Below are 16,519 nucleotides of genomic sequence, written 5' to 3' on the forward strand. Positions count from 1 at the left end.
TTTAAAAATTGTTTATCATTTCTCTATTAAAATAAGAATTTTTATGATTAAAAATTAAATATAAAACAACTTATTTATAAATTATATTTAATATAAATTTTTATTTTGTAAAATTCGAGAAGATATTAATTAAATTTATCCAAAATGGCTAAGCAAATTCTTCAATATGGTTAGGTATATCGTGGGTAAGATTATGTCTGTTAATAGGGGTGGCAAGCACCCCATCCTGTCCCGCCAAAAGTTTGCTATCTGGCGGTCTAGTCTGTCCAGTTCCGCTCCACTTATTGAGGCGGTTTCAAATTTGAAACAAAATAATAAAACTAACATTGTTTAAAGCAAACAAACATTTTTCAAATACATAATTAAACATTGTCCAAGTCTCTAATCAATTAAATATAGTCCAAATTATAACTTAAAGTAAAACGAAGAACAAACATTTTAAATACAAGTACAAAAGTAACGTTCCAAATTCAATTATTATCTTAAAGCCAAAAGTCCGTTTGGCAATTCCGCCCATCTCGCTAAAATCTGCCAAAGTTTGTGGATTAGATAGACTTTGTTATTATAGCGATCTCAAATTTTTAACCTGACTCGTCTTTTTTGGTAAGTTATGTAAACTGACTCGGCGAGTTTCAGCCCATTTGTCACCTCTACCTGTAAAGAGTATAGAAGTGCGACATCAAATTTTGATAGCAAAATAAGCTTTTTAATAAATTTCTCTAAAAAAGTTTCTCATTTTACACCTCGCATCCGCAGCAGTCAAATTACTATAGGTGAAATCATGAAAAGATTACTTCCCAACGATATTTAGGTTAGTAATTAATGCTATTTTGGTATTAATTTCTTTCATATGGCTTTGTGTATTATTTATATGTTGACTTGTCAATTGTCATTTATGTAAATGTATCCTAAGTATTGTGTATATACTAATATTATTAATGCAATTAATAAAGAGACAAGTCTTAAAGTGGTTTATGAAGTTGTACTAGTTTTATAATAGTCCTTGAACTTAAAAGTTACTCATATTCATCTTTGAAGTTGCACTCCGGAACTCAGACTCGTCCTTCTGGCACATTCTGTCCATCTGGCGCAACCGAAAAGCTGAGTTGGCCTCCTTCCTGACACGTTGGCAAAACAGAAACGGCGTAATGTTTGTTGTGTCGCCAAAATGATATGAAACGACGTCGTTTCACGTTAAAAACCTCTCTCCCCGAATTTCTCTCCGAAGAAACAAACACCTTCTGTGTCAAAATTCAAAAGAAAGAAAGAAAAGAACCACAACACACTGTTGACTCCTCTTCACTCCGGAAGCTAAAAGCTGAAACGTAGTGTCCCAAACATTAGAATCATAAACTGACAATGGCTATGGATAAGTCGGTGATGGCGGTCAAAAGGGCGGCGAGGCCTTCCTTTCTAAACGACCACGACAAAAGCAGCGTTTATCGTTCACGCCACCTTCCTCTCTTCCGGCTACCTCCTCACCGCCACCGGCTCCCAAGCCCTCTCCGACGACACCCTCTCACATCCTTCCACTGGTAACACTTTCACTAATTTTCCGTTTTGTTCTCTTTTTTTATTTAATGAAATTATTTAATTTCGATATATTTTATGTGAAATATCCAAATATCATTAATTATAACTCTTCTTTAGTGAAAACAATTGACAATTCTATTTTTTGTTTTCACTTCTTTCTTTGCAAGAAACAGAAAACATAGAAAGTAAAAAGGCAAACCAAATGTGCCCTAAGTTTGTAGCACTAACTATGTAGAACAATTTTCATCTAATCGGTGTAAGAGAGTTTTATAGGATTATCTAATCGTTTATGACTTTAAACACAGTGACGAGGTGAGTCATGTATTGTTGATAATGTGAAAATATATAATTAGATGTATACTTAAGATTTGTTTATGCTGGCTGTGCATACAATTTAAATCCTCAAATATTTTAGGAACATTTTATCCATCAAGATTGAATATGTGTATTTAGCCGTTCAACATGTACTTTAAAATATTATTTGTTCTTGAGTTGATGATTTATTGAAAACCATCAAATACTGATATGTAGCTGTTAATGAACCATGATAACCACAAATAATGGCAATTCATGCCGGAAAACTGCACTATCCTTGGGCTTCCATACTAGACAAAGGATTAGGCTTTGCAATCTAATCTGAGGATTAAGTCAATTAAGCTGTAGTTAGAAGATACCTTGTGGTGTCAAGAGAAGATGTAGCAAATTGATATATGCAGCCTGAAGCTTATAATTAGCATTTACTGATCATTTTTAATATGTGGTTCGTGATTGTGTGTAGAGGAGGTCTTTATAGAGAACTAGAACAAACTAGACCAAGAATATGCCTTTGTTTATGACAATCCAAAAAAGATTTCAAATAAAGTGCTGGTAAAGTGCCTCGTCATGAATAAGAAGTTACTTATTGATACCTTGAAGGAAGGGTCTTCTGACCCTGCACACCTTGAGATTTGGTAAGCCTCCTTTTCCCCCCTTCAAGCTATAAGTTCTTCAAGATTTTGCCTTCATCTGATGCATTACAAAATTAAAATTTTTGTAACTGACCAACCTGGTTTTCTTTGTTCATGTTGAATTGGGCTGCGTTGGAGTTCGGAGCTTCTATTTGTTGATGACTTATTTTATTACTCTTTTTAATTAAATAGAATTTTCATTCTTGATCAAGGAAGACCAGAAACTAAAATATAATGGCTATGGTGGGGCAAAAAAATCATACATGTTTTTTAGTAAAAACTAAAGTACTGAATTGTGATTTGAAAACCATTTGAAATCAGAGTTTGTACTCTGTATTGTCAACTTTTACCTTTTTTCCCATTCCTTTCTTTGTCACATCAAATATTAAGATAGAATAGTTAAGGGAATAAAAAAATCACCAGAAATATTTTGTATATTCATTCTATGCTGCAAATTTCAAGCTTGTGTGTATTGAGTTTTGTTGCTCAAAGGTTATCTGCTTGTCTTTCTGGGTGAAGATTTTTCTGTGTCAGATATGTTGTGAAAATTAAAATTTTCTATGGTTAATCGTACTTCTTGTGAATTTACGGTTATGTCATGATCTGGTGCTTTGATTTTTCTACATACAGTGTTAGGGATTATACTATATCAAATGAAAGCAGCAATTATTCTGAGCAGTTCAAGAATTTGGAGCAACTGGTGAGAAGATTAAATCAGGATATCTTAGCCAAATTAGATGGCTCCTCCAGTTCTAGTTCAGCAAGTAATCCTCCACAGTATATATGGTTTCATGTCTCAATCACCTCTTTTTTTCTTTTCCTTTTGTAAAATCTTCCTTCTTCCTTTTCAACTTGAGGTTGTGAACATGTCAACCCAGCTATCCTTGTCCTTTTGTGTGCCCAAAATAAACCATGTAGGATAACCAAATGAATTGAACTTCATTTTCCTTGTTCTGCAATCAAGTACAGGTGCAAAATGTTGTGCTGAGCACCTACACGCACAATTTCGAGCCAGGATATGAAACTTGTATAAATCAAAGTCTGTACTCATATCGAAAATAAACTTTTGGTTATACTTTCATACTTTGTATTAAATAATTATTTGCATATGATGATTTTGAACGTATGATTTGTTTCATCAGATATCCTCTTCAATAAATTTTATTATTGTACTTTACAGATTTGGATCAAGAGAAGCAAGGCGAGAGATACATGAGCCTCCTGTTGGATTTGGTGGACATGGTGGTGCTCCAATTCATCCCTCTGTGGACGGAATGAAGAGAGTGAGCACTGTAGAGATGGTTCTTTAAAATTGGGGATTAGAATTTTTAACTTGAATTGAGGGACCAAATTGAATCAGAACAGTTTACTCTGCCACGTCAGCTAGCCGTTACTTTGCCAACGTGTCACGAAGAAGGCCAACTCAGCTTTTCGGTTGCGCCAGATGGATGGAATGTGCCAGAAGGACGAGTCTGAGTCCCAGAGTGCAACTTCAGGGATGAATATGGGTAACTTTTAAGTTTAGCCACTACTATGAGGCTTGAGTGCAACTTCAGGGACCACTTTGAGACTTATCTCAATTAATAAATGTCGCTCATCAAATAAATAATCTCAAAAATAAAAAAGTTTTGGTTATTTTTCATTCAATGTCGCTAGGGAACTAAGAAGATACTAGTCAATAATAAGCCAACAAATATTTTTGAATTATATTCTATACTAATTAATAATATTAATTGTCATTAATTAGTGGTTATTTAAATTTTTTTTAGAAGATACAAAATTAATAATTATTAATTGCCTCTTCTTACTCTAATTCGCATTTTATCATTTATTACGCAAACACTAATTCTTCTTTTCAAAAAAAAAAAAACTTCGAACTCCAAAAAACAAAAAGCACCAAAACATAAGATAAAGAATCATCCAAATCTTAAGAAAAAAAAATACAAAATATAAGAAAAAAAATCATCGAAAACTAATAAAAAGAATCATCCAGATCCTAAGAAAAAAACATACAAAACATAGGAAAAAGAACCATCCAAAACTAATAAAAAGAATCATTCGAAATGTAGAAAAAAGAAATATAAAAAACTAGTTAAAAAATCATTCAAAACCAAATAGGAAGAGGAGAAGAAGAGTCGCAGGGTGGCCAGCGACGACGTCTTGGACGGCGTTGCGTGGATAGTGGGGGGACTCGCGGTGGCGTGTTGCGACGAGTGGAGGAGTCGCCATGGATCGGAGTAGTTGATCGCGCGTCGCGAATGGGGACCTGGTGGTGGCTGCGTCGCGACGGATGGAGAGTCGTGGGGGGCGAGTGGCGAGCGATGGGGAGTCGCGATGGGACGCGAGGAGGGTGAAGTAGAAGTGCGATGGTGGTTGTCTTTCCTGCGCGAACGGCAGATGAGATGGCAGAGATGGATGCAAGGACGACCGGCGATAGCGCGCGAGGACTGTGCTGGGCGACGCTAGTGGCGCGAAGACGAAACCGCGGCAGCGTGGGGCTTTGGAAAGAGGAATTAAGATTTGTGGTTTTGTATGGTGAATGGTGAGTGGAAGTGAAAATAAATTAGGATAAGTTTTGATTCAAAAATGCTATTAATGTCAATTAATCAAATTTTGAATTTAAAAAAATAATTTAAAATTAATCATTATTAATTAAGTTGTTCAATTTTTGACTCGTGGACACTTGTGTCCCTATACTTTTTCTTTTTCATTCCGTTACCAAACATTTTTCTTATTTCAAATTGCTCTGGCTCTCTAGTTAAGTAGTTGTTTCTAATTTATTGTGTATCCAGACATCTATAACATATAGTATTCATTGATTGAATATCTAATTTCAATTTTTAGCAATTAGCATATTATGAGAAAGTTATACTCAGCAAGACTATTAGAATAGTTTCATTACTCCCTTTTTTTTTGTATACTTTCTCTTCTTCATATAGATTGACGATATAGCATGTTTAAGGCAAGCATATGAGATCTAACTTTTTGTTGTTGAATTTTTCTTGGTTATCTTTTCTTCAATGCTCTGTTTTCTTATAACATTGAGACTGAAATCAATTGAACCCTTTGATAAAAATATGGCGTGAGGTGGTGGCTGCGTCAGCAGTGGAAGATGCTGTGAGGAGGTTGATGGCCACAGAGGAGGGTCACGCAGACGCAATGAGACAAAGGCGCCATGAGATTCAAGAGTGCCATCCATGAGTCCAAAGACGAAGGTGGTGTTTCTCGTGTGGAAATAGACTTTCATTACTCGTATAACTAGATAGTTTTCTTCTTTTTTTCATCTACATAGGATTGGTTGGATTAATCTAGGGTTCCATTAAAAATGTTTTGATTCAAAATTTGGAGCACGTGATCCGACTAATTAATCAAATGTTATATATCTAGCAATCACCTTACTTATATACATATTCTTTGTATTATATATTTTGTACCTAAAGTTCATTCATCATGAGAAATTTATTATTGTTTTTGGCTAATACTTAGCAATCAACTTAATTACTTTAATATAATCTAATAATCTAATAATATATTTTATCCCATATTTTTAAACATTAATAACTAAGTAATGACAAAAAACAATAAATTTTAATGACTTTCTAGCATTTCTCATTCATCATTTTAAATCTTCTTATTAAAAATCAAATACAATTAGAATTTTTTTCATTCCATTCATTCTCCCATCACAGTTCAGCTGCATTATATTTATTCATTATCCTTCTTCTTATCTTCATGTTCTTCCATTCATGACCACCAAAGCTATATATTATTCGAACTTATTAATTAGCTAGCTAGCTTGTTGGTTTGACTCCAAAAGCAAAAGTTGCAGTTTTGTTCAAATGTTTTGATTCACTTCATGTTATTCTAAATAAAAGTCATCAAACTATTTTATTTATCTCTTTGGTAGACATTCATTCTAATGCTACTTATGTATATATGCGTATAATTGATTTGTGCAGAAGTAGATGGCTAGCAAGCTTGCGGTAGTACATTTCCTCCTGGTAATTTGAGTGCTAAAAATGTAAACCTTAATTTTGAGAGATGTGAAGGTTATATACTTATCTTATGGGGTCCAATAAACTAAATTTGGCCACTAAAATTTGATATCGAATTTAAATTGACTCCTAAAATTATAATTGACTCAATTTAGATCCCAAAATTTATAATTATAACTCGTGCTAGTCCCTGAACTGATTTTCATAAATGATGTGTTGATTTTATATGTTAATTTAGCAAAATTTGGACTTCTCACTTATATTTTATATGATTGAGATTTATTAGATCTCCTAAAAGTTTGATTGACTCTCTAACATTCTCATAAAGACGACATAACAAGTTAAATTTGAAAATTTTGAAGTTCTGGGAACATTAGTCAAGTTTCTGAAACTTCTAATAAGTATTGATCACATAGAAACTACGCGAAAAATCCAAATCGTTGCAAGTTAATGTACCAAATTAACACGTTAAAGAAGATCAACTCACGAGTTAATGCGAATTACGATTATAAATTTCATGATCTAATTTGGGTCCAATAAAATTTTAAGAGTCAAATTAAGTCTACAAATTTTAGAAATCAAATTGAATATTAATTCTAAAATGTGTGTAGGTTAAAATTAAAAGTAAATAACACCACAAAAGATGAAAATAATATGAACTTAGTTACGAGGTGATTGCTTTGAGTTGACTACAACAGATGAACTTAAAAAACTCAAAGCTATGAAATTGGCAGATCTTCTCGATCTGAAACATTCGCCTTTCTGACTTATTTCTTTCTACTACTTTTAGCACATAAAGAATTATTAGCAGGAGAAGCCTAGACTTTCATTTTCCCCCAATAATAACAGAGAAAAGCATATAGTTATCTTAATGCAAAAAGGAAGACTGAAGATTCATAAATTCTGATTTCGAAGTTTGATTCACTATTAAATGCTGAAATGATAGTAAACTTTTGTTTATTTTAGATGGAATGACCTAAAAGAGGTATGTTAAACCACATGCAATTACAAATGATCACAAGTATTAGCAAACAATTTAACTTGTAATATTTAACATAACAACATACAGCTTACCGGTGATTACTATCCCATGACAACCGCTCTAGTCCAGCATTGCTAGAGACTAAAGTGTAGCATGCAAATCTCGTTAAATTAGTAGATAATTAGTCAATAAATTAGTTTTTAATAAGGAAGATTAGAAATGCGAATATTATATCAAATTAGGATAGAGCTCATCGAAACGAGAATTTTGACACTAATTTAAAAAAAAACGGTCCAAGATTGAATCGAACAGACTGAACCGGTTAAACCAGACTCAAACCGGGCCATGGACCCAACTGGACCAGTTTATTAAAAGGACCCACGTCCTCCTCTTCCCCATTTCAGCAACGTTGAAGTTACAGGGGAAAGGAGAGAAAGGAATCCCGTAATCCTACGGTAAAATTTCAACTGACGTAACTCCTTCGTCCGAGTTCCGATCGCCGCACTGTTTGCGGCCACGCGTCTACCGCGTCGAGCTCTACATTTCTACCGGAACAATTTCACTGATAACTTGTTTAATCACTCTCAGCCCTTTTTCCCCTAATTTTCGAAATATAGGAAGGGAAGTTGAATTTCTTTGATTTTTGATGTTTTAGGATCCAATTAGCTTGAGAAAAACGTTCACTCTTGCTTATGTGAAGCTTGGGTAAGGTGAGGATACAATGATTCTATTTTAATTTCATTAAATTTGAGCTTTGAGTATTAAATTGGATATATGTGTGTTATAAATGTATATTAGGTTGTGAATAAATAATTGGAGTTTGAAATTGTGAATATTGGAACTTGGAGGAAGCTGAGCTTAGAGTTTGTTGAATTTTGAGGGGCTGCCTAGATTTTGAATAAATTGATTTGGTCGTTACGTGGAAATCGGCTAAGGTATGGTTTAGGTTTCTTGCATTTAATATATAATGTTCTGTGAAAACTTAGGCTAGATGACCATAGGATAAGTTGAATTGCATGTGTATATTTAATACTTAGTATCATGTTGATGAACATGGTTGGTTTGGCGCTTGTTGAGTAACTGGTGCTTTGGTGAATTATTGATTTGAGGTATTTTGTGTTAAAAGCCTAGGATTTGTGAACTATGATTCTTAGTTGAATTTTGGTTGTTGGATTTGAATATTGTATGAGTATAATTGTTGATCTGAGATAGATTTATTGTGGTGATTGTTATGATGATGAGGAAGGGTATTGTTGACTTGAAAAGAATGCAGGTTTGGACCCGAAAAGGGTGGCAAAATCCGAGTTTTAGAGGAGATGCTGTCGAAATTTTATAAAAATTAGAGATTTTGTTTAGATGATTATTTGAAAAGATTTAGATTCAAAGGTTATAGGGTTTAATTTGAGTTATTAAGAAAATGAGTATATTTTAAGTTTGATTTATTTAGAAAGGAATGAATTATGTTTTGAATTGGGACTATTGATGGACGGAATGGGAGGTGTGATAATGAAGGATAAGGATTGAATATAATTGATGTATGATGATGAATGCGATGCGATTGAGAATGATGTGGATGTTGATGAATTAAAATTGAATTATTTATATGGCTTATGAATTTGAATGATCTGAGATACGAGATTCCCTGGATAAAGTGCCGTAGCTTGCCACCACATGTACCAGGTTGCAAAATCGATACTCTGTTGACCCTACGAAGTAAGTGTGACCGGGCACTATATAAATTTCCGGGAATGTTACCCCCATTGAGAAATATTGATTATTTGAGAAAAAGCTATGCATAGACTCTTGGGGATGCACGTCGGGGGACAGTCTAAGGACAATTCAGACTTGTCGGGTTGGCTGGATAACCGACAGATGAGCCTCATCAGCCATAGGACAGGCATGCATCATATGCATATTACTTGAATTACTTGTTTGTGCTTTAATTGGGTGTGCATGTATGTACTTGCCATGCTAAATGTGTATTTGTTACCTGTAATAACTGTAACCTTCTTGTGTTTGCCTTTATTTGTCTATTTGTCTGTGAAAATGCATGAAGGAGTTGGAGGTATGGAGGAATGGCAGTATAGGACTTAGATTTAAGGTTAAGTTCAGTTAGGTTTAAATATTTTTAGAAAACCACCTTTTATGACTTCTATTTGATACTTTAAGCTCTATAATCTTAGTGTCGGCATTCTAGGATTGCCTCTGGCATTTCCAGGACCTTATATATTATGTGTGTGGCACCTTTACCATACTGAGAACCTCCGGTTCTCATTCCATACTATGTTGTTGTTTTTCAGATGCAGATCGAGAGGCATCTCGTTAGGCGTCTGGACTCTTGAAGCGGAGTGGTTACAGGGTTATTTTGTTATGTTATGATGTATATATATGTACTTGGTTTTCTCTCCGCATAACTTGTTCTTTTGATCCTCCTAGAGGTTTATGGAGAGGCAGGATTGTATATATATACTTTTGGACATATATATATATATATATTCTCCAGCCAGTCTTCACTTCGCAGGCTGAGTTAGGATATTCCTATTTCTGTTATCTTATGTTTAATAATTATGGTTTTCTTAGCATGTAAGTTAACTCGTACCTTGAGCGTTGCGCTTTTATTTCGCGATTTTTATTTCCTCTGTTCTTCAAGGCTCCTAGCATATTATAATTCTTCTGCTATTATATATATACTCATTTTATTTTAGAGGTCGTAATACCACACCACTTCTGTTTTACGACTTAAGCGTAAAGCTTAGTGTGGTAGGGTGTTACATTATGGTATCAGAGCAGTTCGTTCCTATAGAGCCTGAAAGACAGACTGATTGTGCTTTTGTGCATTCTCTGTATATATGTTTTTGTGCTATTAGGATATCTGACTGATATATATAGCATAAACGTTTGTGAGCATACATTTGGAACTTAAATCATTAGACCTGTGATATTAAGACTGATCAACTTAATATCACTTGTTTAGTGTGTATAAGGACCATATGTCGACTTGCGGACGCAGTCGCGGGCGAGGTAGAGATAGGATAGGCACTGTTACTCCTGGCCTGACAGGGACTGATCCAGTAGACTTTATGGCTGCCCTGGGAAATATGGCTGTAGCTATGTAGGCAACAGCCGAGGCACTGGGTAATCAAATAAACCAGGATAATGACAGGAACAATAATGAGGAAGACGACCCTATGACACTTGCTACATTTCTGAAAGTTCACCCTTCGACTTTTAGGGGAACCTCAAATCCCACTGACGCAGATAATTGGATTCAAGCTATGGAACGGGCGTTACAAGCCCAACAAGTTCCTGAGGAGCAATGGGTTGAATTTGAAACTTATCAACTGCAAGGTGAGGCTCAGTATTGGTGACAGGGGACACGATGTATCCTGCAGGCAGGTGGCACTGTGATAGTCGGGAGATTGGTTATTTAAGAATCCTATTTTGCTAGATTGTTCTGAGAAGTCAGTACAGTTTATGCCGAAAAGGTCAGAAGCGCCGGTTGTGGTGAATAGTTACTATTTGAACTCTATGATAGTAAACTGTTTTGGGACTGAATGTCAATGTATTATGTTATTAGCTGCGGGAGTGTTAGATGATGATCAGAGTTTAGAGCAGAATCCAGATGTAAGTGAAATTTTAGATGTGTTTCCGGATGATATTAATGAATTTCCACCTAACCGAGAGGTTGAGTTTGCAATTGAATTAGTGCCTGGAGCCGGTCCAATTTTGATTACTCCTTATATGATGTCACCTTTAGAAATGACTGAACTGAAGACTCAGCTGGAAGATCTGTTGCGTAAGCATTTTATCCGACCAAGTATTTCTCCGTGGGGAGCGCCAGCCTTACTGGTAAAGAAGAAGGACGGGAGTATGCGCTTGTGTGTTGATTATCGGCAGTTGAACAAGATCACTGTGAGGAACAAATATCCGCTGCTTAGAATCGATGATCTAATGGATCAGTTACAAGGTGCCGGTGTGTTTTCTAAGATTGATTTGCGATCCGTGTATCATCAGATAAGGGTCAGTAATGAGGATATTCCGAAAACTGCTTTCAGGACGCGTTATGGCCATTATGAGTATACAGTGATGTCTTTCGGGTTAACTAATGCCCTGGCAGTATTTATGGATTACATGAACAGAATTTTCCGACCATACTTGGACAAGTTTGTTATCGTCTTCATTGATGATATTCTTGTTCACTATAAGACTGAAGAGGAACATGCTGATCATTTGCGAACTGTGCTGCAAATTTTGAGAGACAGGAAGTTAGATGCTAAGTTGTCTAAATGTGAATTCTGGAAAAGTGAAGTGAAGTTTCTCGGTCACGTGGTGAGTAAGCAGGGGATAGCTGTGGATCTTGCTAAGGTGGAAGCAGTAATGGATTGAGAGCGACCAACTTCAGTGACAGAAATTAAGAGTTTCCTAGGTTTGGCGGGATAGTATCGCATATTCATTAAGGGATTTTCACAATTCGCCTTACCTTTATCAAAATTGACTAAGAAGGATATGCCTTTTATCTGGACTTCGGAGTGTGAGGAGAATTTTCAAGAATTGAAGCACAAATTGACTACTGCACCCGTATTGGTATTGCCTGAACCAAGTGAGCCATTTGAAGTGCACTGTGATGCATCGTTGAAGGGCTTTGGGTGCGTTCTAATGCAGCACCGGAATGTTGTAGCATATGCCTCACGGCAATTAAGGCCACATGAGATGAACTATCCGACTCACGATTTAGAACTTGCTGCCGTTGTGTTTGATCTAAAGATTTGGAGGCACTATCTCTATGGCGTTAAGTTTCATGTTTTCTCAGACCATAAGAGTTTGAAGTATCTTTTTGAGCAAAAAGAATTAAATATGCGTCAGAGGAGATGGATGGAGTTTTTGAAGGATTATGATTTCGAATTGAATTATCATCCAGAAAAAGCGAACGTTGTGGCGGACGCCCTGAGTCGGAAGTCCTTATATGCATCTTGGATGATGTTGCGAGAAGAAGAGTTACTAAAGGTATTTCAAGGTTTGAACTTAGGAGTTAGAGAAGAATCTGAAATCCTGTGTTTGAGTCAGTTGCAGATTTCAAGTGATTTTAAATCAGAACTTCTGAAGGCTCATCGAGACAGTGAAGCGTTACGTAAAGTATTACCAGCAGTTGAACAAGAAAAACAGTGGAGAGTGTCGAAAGGACAGGATGGTTTATGGGGGTTCAAGAACCGGATTATTGTGCCAGATATAAGAGACCTACGAGAGAGTATCTTGAAAGAAGCTCATAAGAGCGGGTTCTTAATTCATCCAGGAAGCACTAAAATGTATCAGGATCTGAAAACGATGTTCTGGTGGCCAGGTATGAAGAATGATGTGGCATTGCATGTATCTAAATGTTTAACATGTTAGAAGGTTAAGATTGAGTATCAGAGACCATCAGGGACCCTTCAGCCTTTGGAGATTCCACAATGGAAATGGGAAAGTATCGCATTGGATTTTGTGATAGGGTTGCCTAGAACCCGATCTGGTTGTAACGCTATTTGGGGGATGTGGATCGACTGACAAAATCATCTCACTTTCCTCCTATCCGAATAAGTTGCACAATGGAAGAATTAGCTCGAATATATATTAAAGAGTTTGTCAGGTTGCATGGCGTGCCTTCTACCATTATATCTTACAGGGATCCTCGCTTTACATCAAGATTTTGGGGAGCTTTTCAGCGTGCATTTGGGACTCAGTTAAGCTTGAGTACTGCATAACACCCTCAGACAGATGGTCAGTCAGAGAGAACTATTCAGACCTTGGAAGATATGCTAAGGGCTTGTGTTTTGGACCAACCGGCGAGCTGGGACCGGTATATGTCATTAGTAGAGTTTGCTTATAATAATAGCTATCATGCGAGCATCGGAATAGCTCCATATGAGGCTCTGTATGGCAGGAAATGTCAATCTTCGTTGTGTTGGTATGAAACTGGAGAAAGGAGTTTATTAGGGCCTGAGATGATAGCTGAAACGACTGAGCAGATAAAGAAGATTCGTAGTCGAATGCTCATAGCCCAAAGTCGCCAGAAGAGCTATGTTGATCAGAGGCGAAAGCCTTTGGAGTTCGAAGAAGGGAAACATGTCTTTCTAAAAGTTACACCAACCACTGGAGTGGGAAGAGCTATTAAGACTAAGAAACTAAATCCCGGTTATGTTGGACCGTTTGAGATCCTGAAGAAAATTGGGTCAGTGGCTTATAGAATTGCCTTACTACCGTATCTTTCGAATTCGCACGATGTGTTTCATGTGTCACAGCTTCGGAAGTATACTCCTGATGCAAGCCATGTCCTAGAACCAGAACCAATCCAAGTAAGAGAAGATCTAACACTTCCAGTAATTCCAGTGAGAATTGATGATACTAGTATTAAACGATTACGCAGGATGGAAGTATTATTGATAAAAGTAGCTCGGAGTCGAGCTGGTATCGAGAAACATACTTGGGAACACAAATCAGATATGCGGAAGAACTACCCATATCTTTTTCAGGTAACTGAATTTGAATTTTGAGGGTAAAATTTTTTGTTATGTGGGTAGGATGTAAACCCCGTTAAATTAGTAGATAATTAGTCAATAAATTAGTTTTTAATAAGAAAGATTAGAAATGCGAATATTATATCAAATTAGGATAGAGCTCATCGAAACGAGAATTTTGATACTAATTTCGAAGAAAACGATCTAAGATTGGACCAAACGGGCTGAACCGGTTAAACCGGGCCATGGGCCCAACCGGACCAGTTTATTAAAAGGACCCACGTCCTCCTCTTCCCCATTTCAGCAATGTTGAAGTTACAGGGGAAAGGAGAGAAAGGAATCCCGTAATCCTACGGTAAAATTCCAACGGACGTAACTCCTCCGTCCGAGCTCCGATCGCCGCACCGTTTGTGGCCACGCGTCTACCGCGTCGAGCTCTACATTTCTACCGGAACAATTTTACTGGTAACTTGTTTAATCACTCTCAACCCTTTTCCCCCCCAATTTTCGAAATATAGGAAGGGAAGTTGAATTTCTTTGATTTCTGATGTTTTAGGATCCAATTAGCTTGAGAAAAATGTTCACTCTTGCTTATGTGAAGCTTGGGTAAGGTGAGGATACGATGATTCTATTTTAATTTCATTAAATTTGAGCTTTGAGTATTAAATTGGATATATGTGTGTTATAAATGTGTATTAGGTTGTGAATAAATAATTGGAGCTTGAAATTGTGAATATTGGAACTTGGAGGAAGCTGCGCTTAGAGTTTGTTGAATTTTGAGAGGCTGCCTTAATTTTGAATAAATTGATTTGGTCGTTACGTGGAAATCGGCTAAGGTATGGTTTAGGTTTCTTGCATTTAATATATAATGTTCTGTGAAAACTTAGGCTAGATGACCATAGGATAAGTTGAATTGCATGTGTATATTTAATACTTAGTATCCTGTTGATGAACATGGTTGGTTTGGCGCTTGTTGAGTAATTGGTGCTTTGGTAAATTATTGATTTGAGGTATTTTGTGTTAAAAGCCTAGGATTTATGAACTATGATTCTTAGTTGAATTTTGGTTATTGGATTTGAATATTATATAAGTATAATTGTTGATCTGAGGTAGATTTATTGTGGTGATTGTTATGATGATGAGGAAGGGTATTGTTGACTTGAAAAGAATGCAGGTTTGGACCCGAAAAGGGTGGCAAAGTCTGAATTTTATAGGAGATGCTGCCGAAATTTTATAAAAATTAGAGATTTTGTTTAGATGATTATTTGAAAAGATTTAGATTCAAAGGTTATAGTGTTTGATTTTGAGTTATTAAGAAAATGAGTATATTTTAAGTTTGATTTATTTAGAAAGGAATGAATTATGTTTTGAATTGGGACTATTGATGGACGGAATGGGAGGTGTGATAATGAAGGATAAGGATTGAATATAATTGATGTATGATGATGAATGAGATGCGATTGAGAATGATGTGGATGTTGATGAATTGTAATTGAATTATTTATATGGCTTATGAATTTGAATGATCTGAGATACGAGATTTCCTGGATAAAGTGCCGTGGCTTGCCACCACGTGTACCAGGTTGAAAACTCGATACTCTGTTGACCCTACGACGTAAGTGTGACCGGGCACTATATAAATTCCCGGGGAATGTTACCCCCATTGAGCAATATTGATTATTTGAGAAAAAGCTATGCGTAGACTCTTGGGGATGCACGTCGGGGGACAGTCTAAGGACAATTCAGACTTGTCGGGTTGGCTGGATAACCGACAGTTGAGCCTCATCAACCATAGGACAGGCATGCATCATATGCATATTACTTGAATTACTTGTTTGTGCTTTAATTGGGTGTGCCTGTATGTACTTGCCATGCTAAATGTGTATTTGTTACCTGTAATAACTGTAACCTTCTTGTGTTTGCCTTTATTTGTCTATTTGTCTGTGAAAATGCATGAAGGAGTTGGAGGTATGGAGGAATGTCTGTATAGGACTTAGATTTAAGGTTAAGTTAAGTTAGGTTTAAATATTTTTAGAAAACCACCTTTTTATGGCTTCTGTTTAATACTTTAAGCTCTATAATCTGAGTGTTGGCGTTCTAGGATTGCCTCTGCCATTTGCAGGACCTTATATATTATGTGTGTGGCACTTTTACCATACTAAAAACCTCCGGTTCTCATTCTATACTATGTTGTTGTTTTTCAGATGCAGACCGAGAGGCATCTCGTTAGGCGGCTGGACTCTTGAAGCAGAGTGGTTACAGGGTTATTTTATTATGTTATGATGTATATGTATGTACTTGGTTTTCTCTCCGCATAACTTGTCCTTTTGATCCTCCTAGAGGTTTATGGTGAGGCAGAATTGTATATATATACTTTTGGACATATATATATATATATATTCTCCAGCCAGTCTTCACTTCGCAGGCTGAGTTAGGAGCTTGTTATTTTGTATCTTTGGCACTCTATTCCTATTTTTGTTATCTTATGTTTAATAATTATGGTTTTCTTAGCACGTAAGTTAACTCGTACCTTGAGCGTTGCGCTTTTATTTCGCGATTTTTATTTCCTCT

At 36.2% G+C, this 16,519-nt stretch overlaps 1 pseudogene; it reads left to right on the plus strand.

The window, feature by feature from the left end:
* LOC107611395 lies at positions 1,216-3,324 on the plus strand (annotated as a pseudogene).

This window comes from Arachis ipaensis, chromosome B08 (assembly GCF_000816755.2).
Source record: "Arachis ipaensis cultivar K30076 chromosome B08, Araip1.1, whole genome shotgun sequence".
In the NCBI taxonomy this organism is placed as follows: Eukaryota; Viridiplantae; Streptophyta; class Magnoliopsida; order Fabales; family Fabaceae; genus Arachis; species Arachis ipaensis.